Source organism: Nicotiana tabacum, chromosome 1 (genome assembly GCF_000715075.1).
Source record: "Nicotiana tabacum cultivar K326 chromosome 1, ASM71507v2, whole genome shotgun sequence".
Lineage (NCBI taxonomy): Eukaryota > Viridiplantae > Streptophyta > Magnoliopsida > Solanales > Solanaceae > Nicotiana > Nicotiana tabacum.
The window spans coordinates 209,258,834-209,276,229 of NC_134080.1; positions in this window are offsets into that span (position 1 = coordinate 209,258,834).

Here is a 17,396-nt window from a genome sequence, read left to right on the forward strand (position 1 = left end):
TCCCCTAATTGCAATCTTACATGTTTTGTATGCTGCTTTAGTATTTTTACCTTTAAACCTGAGGTCTACCAAGAACCTCCTTCTTTTAGGAATATAAGTCCTAAAATTCCCCCAGGACTGATAGGAAGGGATGGGTAGCAGCATGCAATAAGAGTCGAGACCAATCATCGCTCTAATTACCTTTACGGGGTGGGAAAGGGTATATATGGATATGATGACCGGTGCATTAATGTAAGCACGTGATTTTTGCCCTATGAAAGAATTACTCCCAAAAAAATTAAAATAAAACGATTTTCCTTGGTGTGCAATTTTGAGAATTTTTGTGACATTTTTGGATAATTATTTGTATTTGTCTGTGCATGTTTATTTGTTAAAATGATAAAAATATAAAAATATGTCGCATTTGCATTTAATATTTAATTCTACAGTTTGGAGTAGTTAAGTTTGTTTTACAAAATGAAAAAAATCACAAAAATATGTATTTTTGCATTTTTAGCATTTAATGTCTAATTGTACAATTTTATGCTTAATTATTACTTAATTGTGTGTTAATTGTTATTGGGAGTTAATTTGAGCTTTTATAAATTAATTTAGTTCTATATGATAATTTAAGAATTTTAGAATTTAGTTTCAGTTTAAAAAAAATAAAAGAAGGAAAAAGAGCAAAAATATAAAGAAAATCGGAATTGGGCTCTTCTCCAATTTTGAACCGAGGCCCAAAACACTTATACCCAACCTTCCCCTACGACCCGGTCCATTTCAAACCAGGTCGACCCAGTCCATAACCCAAATACCCAACACCCTATCTCCCTATCTTACATTTTACAAAACAAAAAAAACAAAAAGAAAAAAAAAACCCTAAACCTAGACCAAACCCATCCGCCCCCTCTCTCTTTCCCTCTTCTTCTCCATCACCTTCCCCAAGCAAGCAGCCATGGCTGCTACCCTTCTCCCTCACATGACCTCCCTCTCCCCATCGACAACACACACACACACACAACAACACACAGCAACACACACACACGTACAACGCACAGCACACACACACACATACACAACAAAACACACGCACACAAACACAACAAAACACACACACATACACGCAGCAGCTCGTCCATGGCTGCTTCTTCTTCTTCTTCTTCATTGTCCTCACAACATCCCAACGACCCCTCCCTCCGTCGCGAGCTCCTCCAGTCGCCGGGAAACCAGCGACGCAGCCAAGCAACCACCAGCTCAACACCCATGGCTGCTGCTGCGTCTTCTTATCCACCCCATCGCCACTACTTCGTCTTCGACCACCAACAGCCCAAGAACCCATCGTCTTTATCGTTGACTACTTGTGAAGTGTTCGAAGGAGCTCCAGTCGTCCAGTTCCAGTCGTCGACATCCCTGCTCCTCCCATGAACGACGTAAGCTCCAAGCTCGACTGTGTGTCGTCCAGCATCTGCTTCAGCTTCCAGTCGTCCAGCATCTGCTTCAGCTGCGTTGCTGCGTCATCGTCGAGCATCTGGATTCAAAACCAGTGCCCCCATCGTCCTACTTCTAACTCCAGTCAACTAGCGCGTCGAGTTTCCGTTCGAATCCGAGCTTCAAACTAGTAGGTTTCCATTTCCTTGTCTCTTAGTTTTCATTCAGCGAATTCATCTTCCGTTCCTTTTCTTCTTGTGTTTGTGTTCCAGTGGTTTGGTTTGAATTCGAACCCGGGTCTTTGTTTGTATTAGAGATAATTTGTGTTCATTTTGTTTGAAGTTTGTTAGATTTTCGTCAAGTGATTTGATGTCGAATGTTCATTTTAGTTTGAGTCATTTTCATCCTTGTTATAATGTTGTTAGATTTAATTTAAAGTTCAATTGATGCTTTGAGTTTAGTGATTTGAATCTATTTGTTTGTTATGATCAATTTGTTATTTTTGTTAAATCTGATAGTAGGGTTGTTGTTAAAAAATTTGTTCAGTCAAAATAATTCTTGCTTTTTGTTGTTCATGGTATGATTTCAGTTTGCATTACATTTCCGTTAATTGTGATTCATGTTGTTTCAGTTTACTTTTGTTGTTGTCTCCTTGCTCATTCATTTTTTGTCTAAGTTAACCAGGATTGGTTCCCAATATGGTTAACTTATTCCCATTAATTTGATGTTGTATGATTCAATCTGTGTTCATGAGATTTGTTGTTTGAATTTGTTTAGAAATTGGTCATATTTGCTGTATTTTGGTTGGAATTGATTAGGTGAATTGGTTATAGTTGATGGGGGTAGATTGTTAAATTGCAGTACGTTCAGGGGTAAAATGGTAATTTCAGTAAGGTCGGAGGAGTATTTTTGGAATTGAACATTTGAACAATTATTTAATCTGAGTGCTTTGTCCACTAGGCATTAACAATATTAAAATAATACATTGTGGGGGACAAGACATAAATTAGTGGGGAGGTGATATAATTGTTTAATATAATGGGGGACAAGACATAATGTAGTGGGGGAATAATGTAATTGTTTAAGTTAAGCATGGGGGACAAGACATAATGGGTTGAGAATAATTCTTTAGTTTAATAAAGTGGGGGACAAGACACAAAATAGTGGGGAATAATTCATTTGTTTAAGGTAGTGGGAAACAAGGCATGCCATTAGGGGAATATTTCGGGTTAGTGGTTCAAGACAAGAGTCTTGTTATAAATAGAGTCATTCTTTGACACAAAAGGGGTCTGGGACTTGGACTTGGACTTGGAGAGAGAAAAAGGAAGAGACTTTAGAAGAAGAAATAAAAAAGAAAGTTGAGAGTGTTGACTGAATTTTGAGAAATAAGAATTTGAGAGCAAAAGAGAAAAACAAGCTGAACTTTTACTTGAATAATTTTCGTTTGCCTTTCCTTGAGTGTTATTTAAAATCAGTAAACTACTGCATCTTGTATTCGTCTCCCTTCTACTTTGACTACGATTGCATTCCGGTACTGCTGGTTTTTCAATCTGTTACTAGGTTATTCTACTGGTCGTTACTGGTTTTGCTGTGTTGCTGAACCTGTTGTTGCTGTGTATTTACACTACTGTTGCTTCTACTGATCTTCATCTTCTTTCCTTGCTTTCCAAATACCAGGTACACAAACTGATACACTGGTTCATCTTGTAAGCCACTCGAAGCATGAATGCAAAAATGAGAAAGATGTGAAGTTGTAGTTTAATGTAGTCTTTTCTTTCTTTTACTGTCTGTATGTAGAATATTCTATGCGCTGCCCATGTAAACTCTTTAAACGACTCACTTTCGAAATTTAACTATAATAACTCTAAAGTATGTATATAAAGTAGGACCTTTTCTTCATTTATTTTAGAGAAAACGAAAAATAGAAAATGTAGTCATTCTAAGATTATCCTTTTTTTAAAAAAATAATGAGACGAGCCTCGCCAAATAAAAAAATGCAAATTGCGGGTACCTCAATAATGGGTCATAATAAACACTTAGAATTTGGGATGGACTGTTTAGTGAATTTCACTGCCTTCCCCAAAGATAATAACGCGTTAGACTCTTTAGACGCGATTTAATTAAATTACATTCTTAAACTCGGGTGCACATTTATGTGACCCAAATCCAAATCTCAACGGAGTCGAAATGTGTCTCTAATCACGAGTACATTGATTGTGACGTGGTTCGAGATGCGTGTCCATGACGTTGCAAATTCCTTTTAAAAAATAAGAATGAGATGAGCCTCGCCGAATAAAAAATACAAAATTGCAGGTCCTCAGTAAATATTTGCTTTAAAATTGCTTAGACTTCGGGATGGACCGTTTAGCAAAATTTTATGGCCCTACCCAAAGTAAATGATACGCTAGTCGCTTTAGGCGCGCCTTTAATAATTTAATTTTCTTAAACTCGGGTGCACATTTATGTGACCCAAATCCAAATCTCAACGGAGTCAAAGTGTGTCGACGACCACGGGTACATTGATTGTGACGCGGTTCTAGATACATTTTCACAACGTTGCAATTCCCTGTAAAACAATAGTAATAATAATGAAAGCGGTAAAGAGTTAAAATCTGCACATAAGTTCATATTTTTATAAAATCAGATAAACAAGCCGAATATGACAGTTGAGCGACCGTGCTAGAACCACGGAACTCGGGAATGCCTAACACCTTCTCCCGGGTTAACAGAATTCCTTATCCGGATTCCTGGTTCACGGACTGTAATACAGAGTCATTATTTTCCTCGATTCGAGATTAAATTGGTGACTTGAGACACCCTAAATCTCCCAAGTGGCGACTCTGAAACAAATAAACAAATCCCATTTCGATTGTCCTTTAATTGGAAAAACTCCTTCACCCCCCGCGGGGACGGAAAAAGGAGGTGTGACAGCTCTGGCGACTCTGCTGGGGACAAACCCAGAACCACTGGTTCAGGGTTAGAAATTCGAGCTTAGATAAATTGTTATATTTGGTTTTATCTGATTTTGTTATATGTTTGGGCTCAATGTGCTAAATAATGCTTTTACCGCTTTGATATTATCTGAACTGTATATAAACTGTGCCGAAACCCTTCTTCTTACCTCCGGGGAGGAGCTCGCTAGTCGAGACTCCCTATTCTGTTAGTGTCAATACCTGAAATAAGAAAGAGGCCGGACAAGTTACAAAGCCGGACGATCCCACGGGTCCCCGGTACGTAGCCCCCTCCTCGACTCGAGTTGTCCGCTCGGGTACACAGTCTAGAACAAATACCCAGGTTATGAACCTAGAATAACTTAGCTTCATGCCGGATCCCTAGTAGGAACGTTTGTTTGCATCACGTGCATTTGACTTTGGAGGCTCAACACAGGGGTTGGGTCTGTCTAGGACAGGTGTACCAAACATGAAAATGACCATCCTAATGCATCTTACTTGCTGCTACTTGCGCATTTATTTGATTCAGACTTGTGTGTTGACCGACTTTTGAATATAAGGAATATTGTGAAATTGAGGAAAAAAAAGAAGAAGAAATAGCGGTTAGGGAGTTAATTGTTTATTTTTGGAAAAAAACCAATGCCCAAATACTGTCGAAACCCTGCCGAAATTTTGAGAAAATGAAAAAAAAATGTTTTATTAGTTTGTTTTGCTAAAAGCAAAGGAAAAATAGAAAAAAAAAGTCGTTATTTCTGTCTTGTTTTCAAAAATAGAAAAGGAAATAGTTTTTCTTCCCATGGAAAATGAAAATGAAAAAGAGTCTTATTTTTAAAATAGTTTTTTTATTTGTTTCTGAAAATGCCAAAAATGAAAATGAAAAGAGTCGTGCTTTGAAAGTGGTTTTGTTATTTGCTGCCAAAAATAAAAAAAATAAAAAAATCATGTTGTAAAATAGTTCAGTTAATATCCCGAACTACGCGGGTCTGATTCTCACCGGATGTGAGATACGTAGGCAAACCTCTTCGGTTCCGACCTACCATATTCCAAAAATCCAAAAAATATTTTCCATTACTTAGTCTTTTAAACCTCAATAAAAAAAATAATACAAAAATATTTCCTTTTAATCTCTCTCAAAATCCAAAATATTTGTTTAAAAATTCAAAATTCAAAAATATTTTTTCTTTTCTTTTGTAGTATTTCTTTCAGAAATTCAGAGTAATAGTCCAAAAATCTTTCCTTTTTCTTTAGAAGATTTTCGAACTTTCCAAAATAAAAAAGGGGAAAAGAAGTTAAAATCCAAAAAAAAAAAATAAAAAATTTTAGTCTTCGTTTCTTTTCAAAAATAAAATAAAAAAATAAAAATAAAAAAATCGAAATTCAAAAATATTTTCTCTCTTCTTTGTAAGTATTTTTATTCGAAAAAAAGAGAGTTAGTTTATTTCCTTTATTTCTGATTGGCGAACTACGCTGGTTTGATTCTCACCGGATGTGAGATACGTAGGCAGCTCTAATCGGGTCCAACCTCCCCTTTTGCTAAAAAAAACATGTCAAAATTTTAATTTTTTTCATAAATAAGTCGGGTGATGTCCAACCTCCCCTTTTGCTAAAATAGCCAAAAAAATATGTCAAATTTTAATTTCATCATAAAGAAGTCGGGTGACGTTGTTTTGTCAAAACATAGCCGAATGTTCCCGAAAGGGACGCCGGAAGGCTGACTTTGTATAAACAGCCACCTTGGGTCATTTTTTTAGATTTGGTCCAGTTGACCTCACAGCCTTAAACATTTATGTCCCCGAGGTGTTGAAAGGCCGTGTGTGCAATATTAGGTCTTCTATTTTGAAAAAATAAAAAAGAGTCATAAATAATTTGGGTGATACTGTTTTTGTCAAAAATAGCCGAATGTTCCCGAAAGGGACGCCGGAAGGCTGACTTTGTATAAATAGTCACCTTGGGTCATTTTTAGGATTTTGGCCGGTTAGCTAACGCAGCCTTAAAATCTTTGTCCCCGAGACGCTGAAAGACTGTGTTTGCAACACCAGGCCTTTTATTTTATTTTATTTTTTTTAAAAAAAACAAAGAGTCAGCGGCCAGGTGAATACCGTTTGTATTTTTAGTCAAAATAAGCCGAGCCAGCTTCGGCAGTGTCTTAAATCGTTCTTGCCGAAATAGCCTTAGAGTATCTTTCAGTTGTCGAAAAGCTATTTTCGTAAAAGAACGGACAAGTTTGTAAAGTGTCATAAAATAATCCTCCCCGACCTCAAAATTCATGTGAAATTTGGAAGGGGCCACATTTGCAAAAATAACCGTTTGGTTGCATTTGTCAAACGGAGAAAGGAAGTTGGCCGTTTGTTTTTGAGTTTGTAAATCTTTTGATTAGAATATGTGGGTTGTTTGATTTTCGAGTTTGTAGGTCATCTTTAAACCTTTGAAACCCAGTTTGTTTTATCATGAAAATTGATAATTCCAAAAAAAAATGTTTCATTGTTGTTACCCAGTCTATTTGTCCGAACTACGCAAGGTCTGATTCATACGGGGTCATGATACGTAGGCAATCTCCATAAGATTCGACCACAACAAAAAAAAATGGAAAAAAATGAAAAAAAAAGAAAAAAAAGGGGAAAAAGATGTTGTTAATATTGAGGACCGACTGAGTCCATTCTAACCTGTTTTGTTTTGAATCACAAAGAAAGTTAAGGTAGTTGGTTTGTGGTAAGCCGGAAATACAAGATCCAGAAGCACACTTTGCGGGGATCAGGCCTGATGACAGAAACACTCGAGTCCTATTGGGAACTTGTTGACTAAGGTTGATGATATTGAAGTTGGTAATGGTCTTGGCAATACTGATGCGAGGCTCAGTGGCTAAGATGCCAGTTTTGATAAAGTGGGAGGACGCTCCGTTCCTTGGTTAGCAAGAGAGAAGCTTTTGGTGGCTTATTTTGTTGTCATTTCTGTTGTCCGGATTATTCTTAGGATTGTAATACGGATGTTGTCTTGTGTCAAACCTTCTTATCTTTCCATTTTTGTCGTAGCGGTTTGTGTAGTTTTGTCCAGGTTTGTTTTAGGATTTTTATTCTGGTTTGTCTTTGTTTGTTTTGTTATTCAAACCATTTCACCGTTAGTCTAATGCAAATCCGGTTTTTTATTATTTCCAGTCATTTTTTTGTTTAGTCCTTTTATCATTTTGGTTCAGCGCCGATTCTAGTAACATGACATGCGCACACAGTTTGGGCCTAATCTTAAAAGTTAATCATAAAACCCCGGAAAGGTGATCAGAACATTTAAAGGAAGTAAGGACGGTTTGAGATTATTCGGAGCTCGAGTCATGTGGAACTGGGGCAAGTAAAACATAAAGAAAACCGTTAAAGGCAAGATTCGCCAAATTGACATGAGGGTCGTTCATAATAATGAGAGTAAGAGTGTTGCCCAACAGTGCTTTAGAGATGACAAATGAAAAAGCAAATGTGTGAATATAATTGTCAAGTCCAGCACCATCAGAAGAGACTACAAATCTTTGTTTAATTGTGTTGTTTGCACTTGGCATGTTTTGAAGACTGGAATGACAAAGGCATTTTGTTCTGCTACCTAAACACTTTATCCTTCGTTACCCCTTTTGAGCCTTATTTGTTTTCGTACCCCTCGTTCGGAATCAGTAGCAACGACTAGAAAACATAAGCATGGCAGGTAAACAAAAGAAAAGAAAAAAGAGAAGAAAGAAAAGAAAACAACAAAACGACAAAAGAGAAAGGAGAAATGAGAAAAAGAAAGAAAAGAAAAGAAAATAATAGGTAAATGAAAAAAGAGGAATTGGGAACTACGTTTGACCTAATTCCTCGAAGAGGATACGTAGGCGCCTCACAGCTCGGTCATAGGGTGCATAATGTGCATAGTGTAACAAAGTATAACAAAAATAAAAATCCCCCAAGCAAGAAACTGGGGCAAGAGTTGCGCTTGTTGTAAGCAAATATGGTTCCGAAGGTTGTAATTTTGAACCCCAAGTTTATTTGTTTTCGAGCCTTTAAAACCCTTTCTTTCTAGCCTATCCAAAACCCCACATTACGGTCCAAAGAAAGACCTTCTGATCAGTCTTCAAAAGATGCCAAGTCATACAAATGAGGGTCTTACCGATGAACATAACACTCTGTTCCACAGCAGAAAGGACTCTAATCCCCAGCAGAGAGAATCATACCGGCAACACTCCAAATCCCCAGTTGGAAAGTGATACAAATGATAGAGTCTTATCGGTGAAGATCTTCGTGGGTACCGTAAGGCGATAAAAACTGAGAGAAAAACCAAAATGAGATAGGCTTGATAGTGAAAACCCTTCGGGCACTACAAGTCGAATAAGATTAAGAATCAGATGGGGAATCGCCAAGTGAAGATCTTGAAAGACGATTGACGGTAGAGGATAGGCCACATGTGCATGTCATGACCATTAGAGTCGGTATCTGCGTTTGATAGGTTTTTATTTATAGTTTCTTTTGTTAAAGAGTCTCTTTTTCTTTTGTCTTTTATTCTATTCCTTTTTATCTTTCTCCTTTCATAGAAAAATTCCCCAGTAGAGTCTGTATGGTCAGAACAAGTGAGAAATGACTTCAAAATATGCCATAAGCTGTCCAATTATGCAAGACCAGATCCGATTAGAACATCCAAATGGTCTAAGTCAGGAAGGAACAAGCGCGAGGCCAGTGTCAAGAAAGATATCCCCCGCAAAAGGAGATTGACAAAAGGATGGGCGAGTGTCAAGAAGGATATCCCCGCCGAAATCAAAGGTTGTAAACCTCAAGGCCAAGGCCCGTGGACAAATCAAGGAGAGCAATGAGCATGATTTGGGAAATTCATACGAGACTAAAAGTCAGGAAAATGCCAGTTTCTGAGCTATACCACAAAATAATAGGGATATCCCCAGCAGAAAGGGATCATCCCCAGCAAATAATATCATCCCCAACAAGTTTTTTGGAATGCAGAGCAGAGAAGGAGAAAGGGAAAAGCCATCCCAGTAGGAGTATCACAACCAACCACCGCATTTTAAACTGACAAATTTTTGTTTGATTTGAAACAGGTAAAGGAAATGGCATTGATGACGGAAATGCATGCCACAAGGGAGATTATCAAACTGAGGCAGAAAATTTTCCTTTCATTTAGAAAATTTTCTGGAAGTCAGGTACCCATTTGGGGAAGAATAAAGATAGCACCAGTCTCAAAGAAAGTGGTCTTTGAACCAGTGTTGCCCCCAGAATAATAAGTTTTAATGAAGGAAGTTGTTCCCCAGCAGACAGAACAAAAGGATGAAACTTGTGCTCGCAAAAAGCAAAAGGCTAGTGTCATTCCCAGCAGCCTTTCGAAGAGTGAAGCACTAGTTTTGAAGGAATCAAAATCCCCCAGCAGTGTTATCCTCGACAGCGTTATCCCCAGCTGATAACATTTTATCCCCCAGCAGGTAAGTAAATAATTCCCCAGCAGTGTTATCCCCAGCAGTTTCAATGGAAGACAACACAAGTTTTTAAGAAAAGCAGTTCTGTAAGAAGGTAATTCAGGAAGAAGGAAATGGTTCACGCATAGGAGACGACTTACTAAATTATTTTCATTCACAGGAGACGCACTTCCTAGTTCAAAATCATTAAAAAGTTTTACCCATAGGAGACGCACTTCCTAAGTTTATTTTTACCCCTAGGAGACACACTTCCTAAGTTTAATTTCATGCATAGGAGACGCACTTCCTAAATTAAAATTTCATGCCTAGGAGACGCACTTCCTAAATTATTTTCATTCATAGGAGACGCACTTCCTAAATTAAAATTTCATGCATAGGAGACGCACTTCCTAAATTATTTTCATTCATAGGAGACACACTTCCTAGTTCAAAATCATTAAAGTTTCACCCATAGGAGACGCACTTCCTAAGTTTATTTTACCCATAGGAGATGCACTTCCTAAGTTTATTTTCATGCATAAGAGACGCACTTCCTAAATTATTTTTATTCATAGGAGACACACTTCCTAGTTCAAAATCATTAAAGTTTCACCCATAGGAGACGCACTTCCTAAGTTTATTTTACCCATAGGAGATGCACTTCCTAAGTTTATTTTCATGCATAAGAGACTCACTTCCTAAATTATTTTCATTCATAGGAGACGCACTTCCTAGTTCAAAACCATTAAAGTTTCACCTATAGGAGACGCACTTACTAAGTTTATTTTACCCATAGGAGATGCACTTCCTAAGTTTATTTTCATGCATAGGAGACGCACTTCCTAAATTATTTTCATTCATAGGAGACGCACTTCCTAGTTCAAAACCATTAAAGTTTCACCCATAGGAGACGCACTTCCTAAGTTTATTTTACCCATAGGAGATGCACTTCCTAAGTTTATTTTCATGCATAGGAGACGCACTTCCTAAATTATTTTCATTCATAGGAGACGCACTTCCTAGTTCAAAATCATTAAAGTTTCACCCATAGGAGACGCACTTCCTAAGTTTATTTTTACCCCTAGGAGACGCACTTCCTAAGTTTAATTTCATGCATAGGAGACGCACTTCCTAAATTATTTTCATTCATAGGAGACGCACTTCCTAGTTCAAAATCATTAAAGTTTCACCCATAGGAGACGCACTTCCTAAGTTTATTTTACCCATAGGAGACGCACTTCCTAAGTTTAATTTCATGCATAGGAGACGCACTTCCTAAATTAAGATTTTGTGCATAGGAGACGCACTTCCTAAATTAAGATTTCATTAATAGGAGATGCACTTCCTAGTTTAAAATCATCAAAGTTTTACCCCTAGGAGACGCACTTCCTAAGTTTATTTTTACCCCTAGGAGATGCACTTCCTAAGTTTATTTTCAGGCATAGGAGACACACTTCCTGATTTTGGTTCATACAAGTTTTACTCGTAGGAGACGCACTTCCTAGTTGGGTTCATCCACCCTCAAATAGGATATTTTGGATTCATCCGCCCTCAAATAGGATATTTTGGGTTCATCCGCCCTCAAATAGGATATGTTGGGTTCATCCGCCCTCAAATAGGATATGTTGGGTTCATCCGCCCTCAAATAGGATATTTTGGGTTCATCCGCCCTCAAATAGGATATTTTGGGTTCATCCGCCCTCAAATAGGATATTTTGGGTTCATCCGCCCTCAAATAGGATATTTTGGGTTCATCCGCCCTCAAATAGGATATTTTGGGTCATCCGCCCTCAAATAGGATATTTTTGGGTTCATCCGCCCTCAAATAGGATATGTTGGGTTCATCCGCCCTCAAATAGGATATGTTGGGTTCATCCTCCCTCAAATAGGATATGTTGGGTTCATCCGCCCTCAAATAGGATATGTTGGGTTCATCCGCCCTCAAATAGGATATGTTGGGTTCATCCGCCCTCAAATAGGATATGTTGGGTTCATCTGCCCTCAAATAGGATATTTTGGGTTCATCCGCCCTCAAATAGGATATTTTGGGTTCATCCGCCCTCAAATAGGATATTTTGGGTCATCCGCCCTCAAATAGGACATTTTGGGTTCATCCGCCGTCAAATAGGATATTTTGGGTTCATCCGCCCTCAAATAGGATATTTTGGTTTCATCCGCTCTCAAATAGGATATTTTGGGTTCATCCGCCCTCAAATAGGATATTTTGGGTTCATCCGCCCTCAAATAGGATATTTTGGGTTCATCCGCCCTCAAACAGGATATTGAATATCGCCAACCTAAAGAAAGGAATGACATTTTATTTTCAAAGTTGTTATTGAAATCAGGAGCCCGCCTGAAGAGAGGAAAGACGTTTAATTTTTCAAAGTTGTTGTTGAGGTCAGGAGCCCGCCTGAAGAGAGGAAAGACGTTTTATTTTTAAAGTTGTTTAAATCTCGCCAGCCTAAAGAAATGAATGGCATTTTATTTTCAAAGTTGTTGTTGAAGTCAGGAGCCCGCCTGAAGAGAGGAAAGACATTTTATTTTTCAAAGTTGTTGTTGAAGTCAGGAGCCCGCCTGAAGAGAGGAAAGGCGTTTTATTTTAAAAGTTGTTGAAATCTCGCCAACCTAAAGAAAGGAATGACATTTTTATTTTCAAAGTTGTTGTTGAAGTCAGGAGCCCGCCTGAAGAGAGGAAAGGCGTTTTCTTTTTCAAAATTGTTATTGAGGTCAGGAGCCCGCCTGAAGAGAGGAATGGCGAATTTATTTTTAAAGTTGTTTAAATCTCGCCAACCTAAAGAAAGGAATGACATTTTATTTTCAAAGTTGTTGTTGAAGTCAGGAGCCCGCCTGGAGAGAGGAAAGGCGTTTTATTTTTAAAAGTTGTTGAAATCTCACCAGCCTAAAGAAAGGAATGACATTTTATTTTCAAAGTTGTTGTTGAAGTCAGGAGCCCGCCTGAAGAGAGGAAAGGCGTTTTATTTTTCAAAATTGTTGTTGAGGTCAGGAGCCCGCCTGAAGAGAGGAATGACGAATTTATTTTTAAAGTTGTTTAAATCTCACCAACCTAAAGAAAGGAATGGCATTTTATTTTCAAAGTTGTTGTTGAAGTCAGGAGCCCGCCTGGAGAGAGGAAAGGCGTTTTATTTTTAAAAGTTGTTGAAATCTCGCCAGCCTAAAGAAAGGAATGACATTTTATTTTCAAAGTTGTTGTTGAAGTCAGGAGCCCGCCTGAAGAGAGGAAAGGCGTTTTATTTTTCAAAGTTGTGTTTGAGGTCAGGAGCCCGCCTGAAGAGAGGAATGACGAATTTATTTTCGAAGTTGTTGGTTGAAGATGGGAGCCCGCCCATATAATAGAGGAATACATTGCAAGTCAGTGAAGCAGAAGAATCCAACAGGAATCCCCAGCGGGAAACAATAAAAATCCCCAGCACCGGAAAGCGGAAGGTTGCAACAAGAGATCCCAGCGCAAATTCAAGCGCATGAGTCAAAAGGAAGAAAAGACGCATCTTGAAAGAAGCGGCCTGTGAACATTGAATTATGCCCAGCATGACAAATCTGATGAAGAAAGTTGTATCCCCAGAGGAACCACCGAAAAGCTTAATGGAGGAAGCCATATCCGCAGCGGACCGAACTATACAGTGAGAATTGGTATTCAGAGTAGCAAAAGGTCGGTGTCACCAACATCAGTTTTCGGAAGAAAGAAGCACCGGAATAGACGCAAGCCGACAAGACAACAAGGCATCAAGAACAAATGGAAGATAGATGGGATCTTGTAATCCGTAGTCTAGCCTAGCTTCTTGATTTTTCTTTTAAGCATGGTGTAACAAGGAGATCGGCAAGCAGTAATAACAGCATGCAACAGCAGCAACATTGCAGTCCCATGGTAGTCCCAGCTACCAAACTTCCCAAACTACATTAACCTGATTCCCTTCAAGCCAGGGATATGTAGGAAACCTTTGAAGCAAAGGTTCGGTTAAATCTTTTTCAAATAAATGCTTCACACGGAGTACTCGGATGGGCAAAAATCGCTCACTTTATCTTTGCACGAAAACCCTTCGTGTCTTCGGGCAAAAAGGGGCAGCTGTAAGCACGTGATTTTTGCCCTATGAAAGAATTACTCCCAAAAAAATTCAAAATAAAACGATTTTCCTTGGTGTGCAATTTTGAGAATTTTTGTGACATTTTTGGATAATTATTTGTATTTGTCTGTGCATGTTTATTTGATAAAATGATAAAAATATAAAAATATGTCGCATTTGCATTTAATATTTAATTCTACAGTTAGGAGTAGATAAGTTTGTTTTACAAAATGAAAAAATCACAAAAATATGTATTTTTGCATTTTTAGCATTTAATGTCCAATTGTACAATTTTATGCTTAATTATGTGTTAATTGTTATTGGAGTTAATTTGCGCTTTTATAAATTAATTTAGTTCTATATGATAATTTAAGGATTTTAGAATTTAGTTTCAGTTTAAGAAAAATAAAAGAAGGAAAGAGAGCAAAAATATAAAGAAAATCGGAATTGGGCTCTTCTCCATTTTTGAACCGAGGCCCAAAACACTTATACCCAACCTTCCCCTACGACCCGGTCCATTTCAAACCGGGTCGACCCAGTCTATAACCCAAATACCCAACACCCCTATCTCCCTATCTTACATTTCACAAAACAAAAAAAACAAAAAGAAAAAAAAAACCCTAAACCTAGACCAAACCCATTCGCCCCCTCTCTCTTTCCCTCTTCTTCTCCATCACCTTCCCCAAGCAAGCAGCCATGGCTGCTGCCCTTCTCCCTCACATGACCTCCCCTTCCCCATCGACAACACACACACACACAACAACAACACACAGCAACACACACACACACACACACATACAATGCACAACACACACACACACACATACACAACAACAACAACACACACACACACACGCAGCAGCCCGTCCATGGCTGCTTATTCTTCTTCTTCATTGTCCTCACGACATCCCAACGACCCCGCCCTCCGTCGCGAGCTCCTCCAGTCGCTGGGAAACCAGCGACGCAGCCAAGAAACCACCAGCTCGACACCCATGGCTGCTACTGCGTCTTCTTCTCCACCCCATCGCCACTGCTTCGTCTTCGACCACCAACAGCCCAAGAACACATCGTCTTCATCGTTGACTGCTTGTGGAGTGTTTGAAGGAGCTCCAGTCGTCCAGCTCCAGTCGTCGACATCCCTGCTCCTCCCATGAACGACGTAAGCTCCAAGCTCGACTGTGTGTCGTCCAGCATCTGCTTCAGCTTCCAGTCGTCCAGCATCTGCTTTAGCTGCGTTGTTGCATCATCGTCGAGCATTTGGATTCAAAACCAGTGACCCCCATCGTCCTTATTCTAACTCCAGTCAACTAGCGCGTCGAGTTTCCGTTCGAATCCGGGCTTCAAACTAGTAGGTTTCCATTTTCTTGTCTCTTAGTTTTCATTCAGCGAATTCATCTTCCGTTCCTTTTCTTCTTGTGTTTGTGTTCCAGTGGTTTGGTTTGAATTCGAACCCGGGTCTTTGTTTGTATTAGAGATAATTTGTGTTCATTTTGTTTGAAGTTTGTTAGATTTTCGTCAAGTGATTTGATGTCGAATGTTCATTTTAGTTTGAGTCATTTTCATCCTTGTTATAATGTTGTTAGATTTAATTTAAAGTTCAATTGATGCTTTGAGTTTAGTGATTTAAATCTATTTGTTTGTTATGATCAATTTGTTATTTTTGTTAAATCTGAAAGTAGGATTGTTGTTAAAAAATTTGTTCAGTTAAAATAATTCCTGCTTTTTGTTGTTCATGGTATGATTTCAGTTTGCATTACATTTTCGTTAATTGTGATTCATGTTGTTTCAGTTTACTTTTGTTGTTGTCTCCTTGCTCATTCATTTTTTGTCTAAGTTAACCAGGATTGGTTCCCAATATGGTTAACTTATTCCCATTAATTTGATGTTGTATGATTCAATCTGTGTTCATGAGATTTGTTGTTTGAATTTGTTTAGAAATTGGTCATATTTGTTGTATTTTGGTTGGAATTGATTAGGTGAATTGATTATAGCTGATGGGGGCAGATCGTTAAATTGCAGTACGTTCAGAGGTAAAATGGTAATTTCAGTAAGGTCGGAGGGGTATTTTTGGAATTGAACATTTGAACAATTATTTAATCTGAGTGCTTTGTCCACTAGGCATTAACAATATTAAAATAATACATTGTGGGGGACAAGACATAAATTAGTGGGGAGGTGATATAATTGTTTAATATAATGGGGGACAATACATAATGTAATGGAGGAATAATGTAATTATTTAAGTTAAGCATGGGGGACAAGACATAATGGGTTGGGAATAATTCTTTAGTTTAATAAAGTGGGGGACAAGACACAAAATAGTGGGGAATAATTCATTTGTTTAAGGTAGTGGGAAACAAGGCATGCCATTAGGGGAATATTTCGGGTTAGTGGTTCAAGACAAGAGTATTGTTATAAATAGAGTCATTCTTTGACACAAAAGGGGACTGGGACTTAGACTTGGACTTGGAGAGAAAAAAAGGAAGAGACTTTAGAAGAAGAAATAAAAAAGAAAGTTGAGAGTGTTGACTGAATTTTGAGAAATAAGAATTTGAGAGCAAAAGAGAAAAACAAGTTGAACTTTTACTTGAATAATTTCCGTTTGCCTTTCCTTGAGTGTTATTTAAAATCAGTAAACTGCTGCATCTTGTATTCGTCTCCCTTCTACTTTGACTGCGATTGCATTCCGGTACTGCTGGTTTTTCAATCTGTTACTGGGTTATTCTACTGGTCGTTACTGGTTTTGCTGTGTTGTTAAACATGTTGTTGCTGTGTATTTACACTACTGCTGCTTCTATTGATCTTCATCTTCTTTTCTTGCTTTCCAAATACCAGGTACACAAACTGATACACTGGTTCATCTTGTAATCCACTCGAAGCATGAATGCAAAAATGAGAAAGATATGAAGTTGTAGTTTAATGTAGTCTTTTCTTTCTTTTACTGTCTATATGTAGAATATTCTATACGCTGCCCATGTAAACTCTTTAAACGACTCACTTTCGAAATTTAACTATAATAACTCGAAAGTATGTAAATAAAATAGGACCTTTTCTTCATTTATTTTAGAGAAAACGAAAAATAGAAAATGTAGTCATTCTAAGATTATCCTTTTTTAAAAATAATAATGAGACGAGCCTCGCCAAATAAAAAAATGCAAATTGCGGGGCCCTCAATAATGGGTCATAATAAATACTTAGAATTTGGGATGGACTGTTTAGTGAATTTCACTGCCTTCCCCAAAGATAATAACGCGTTAGACTCTTTAGACGCGATTTAATTAAATTACATTCTTAAACTCGGGTGCACATTTATGTGACCCAAATCCAAATCTCAACGGAGTCGAAATGTGTCTCTAATCACGGGTACATTGATTGTGACGTGGTTTGAGATGCGTGTCCATGACGTTGCAAATTCCTTTTAAAAAATAAGAATGAGATGAGCTTCGCCGAATAAAAAATACAAAATTGCGGGCCCTCAGTAAATATTTGCTTTAAAATTGCTTAGACTTCGGGATGGACCGTTTAACAAAATTTCACGTCCCTACCCAA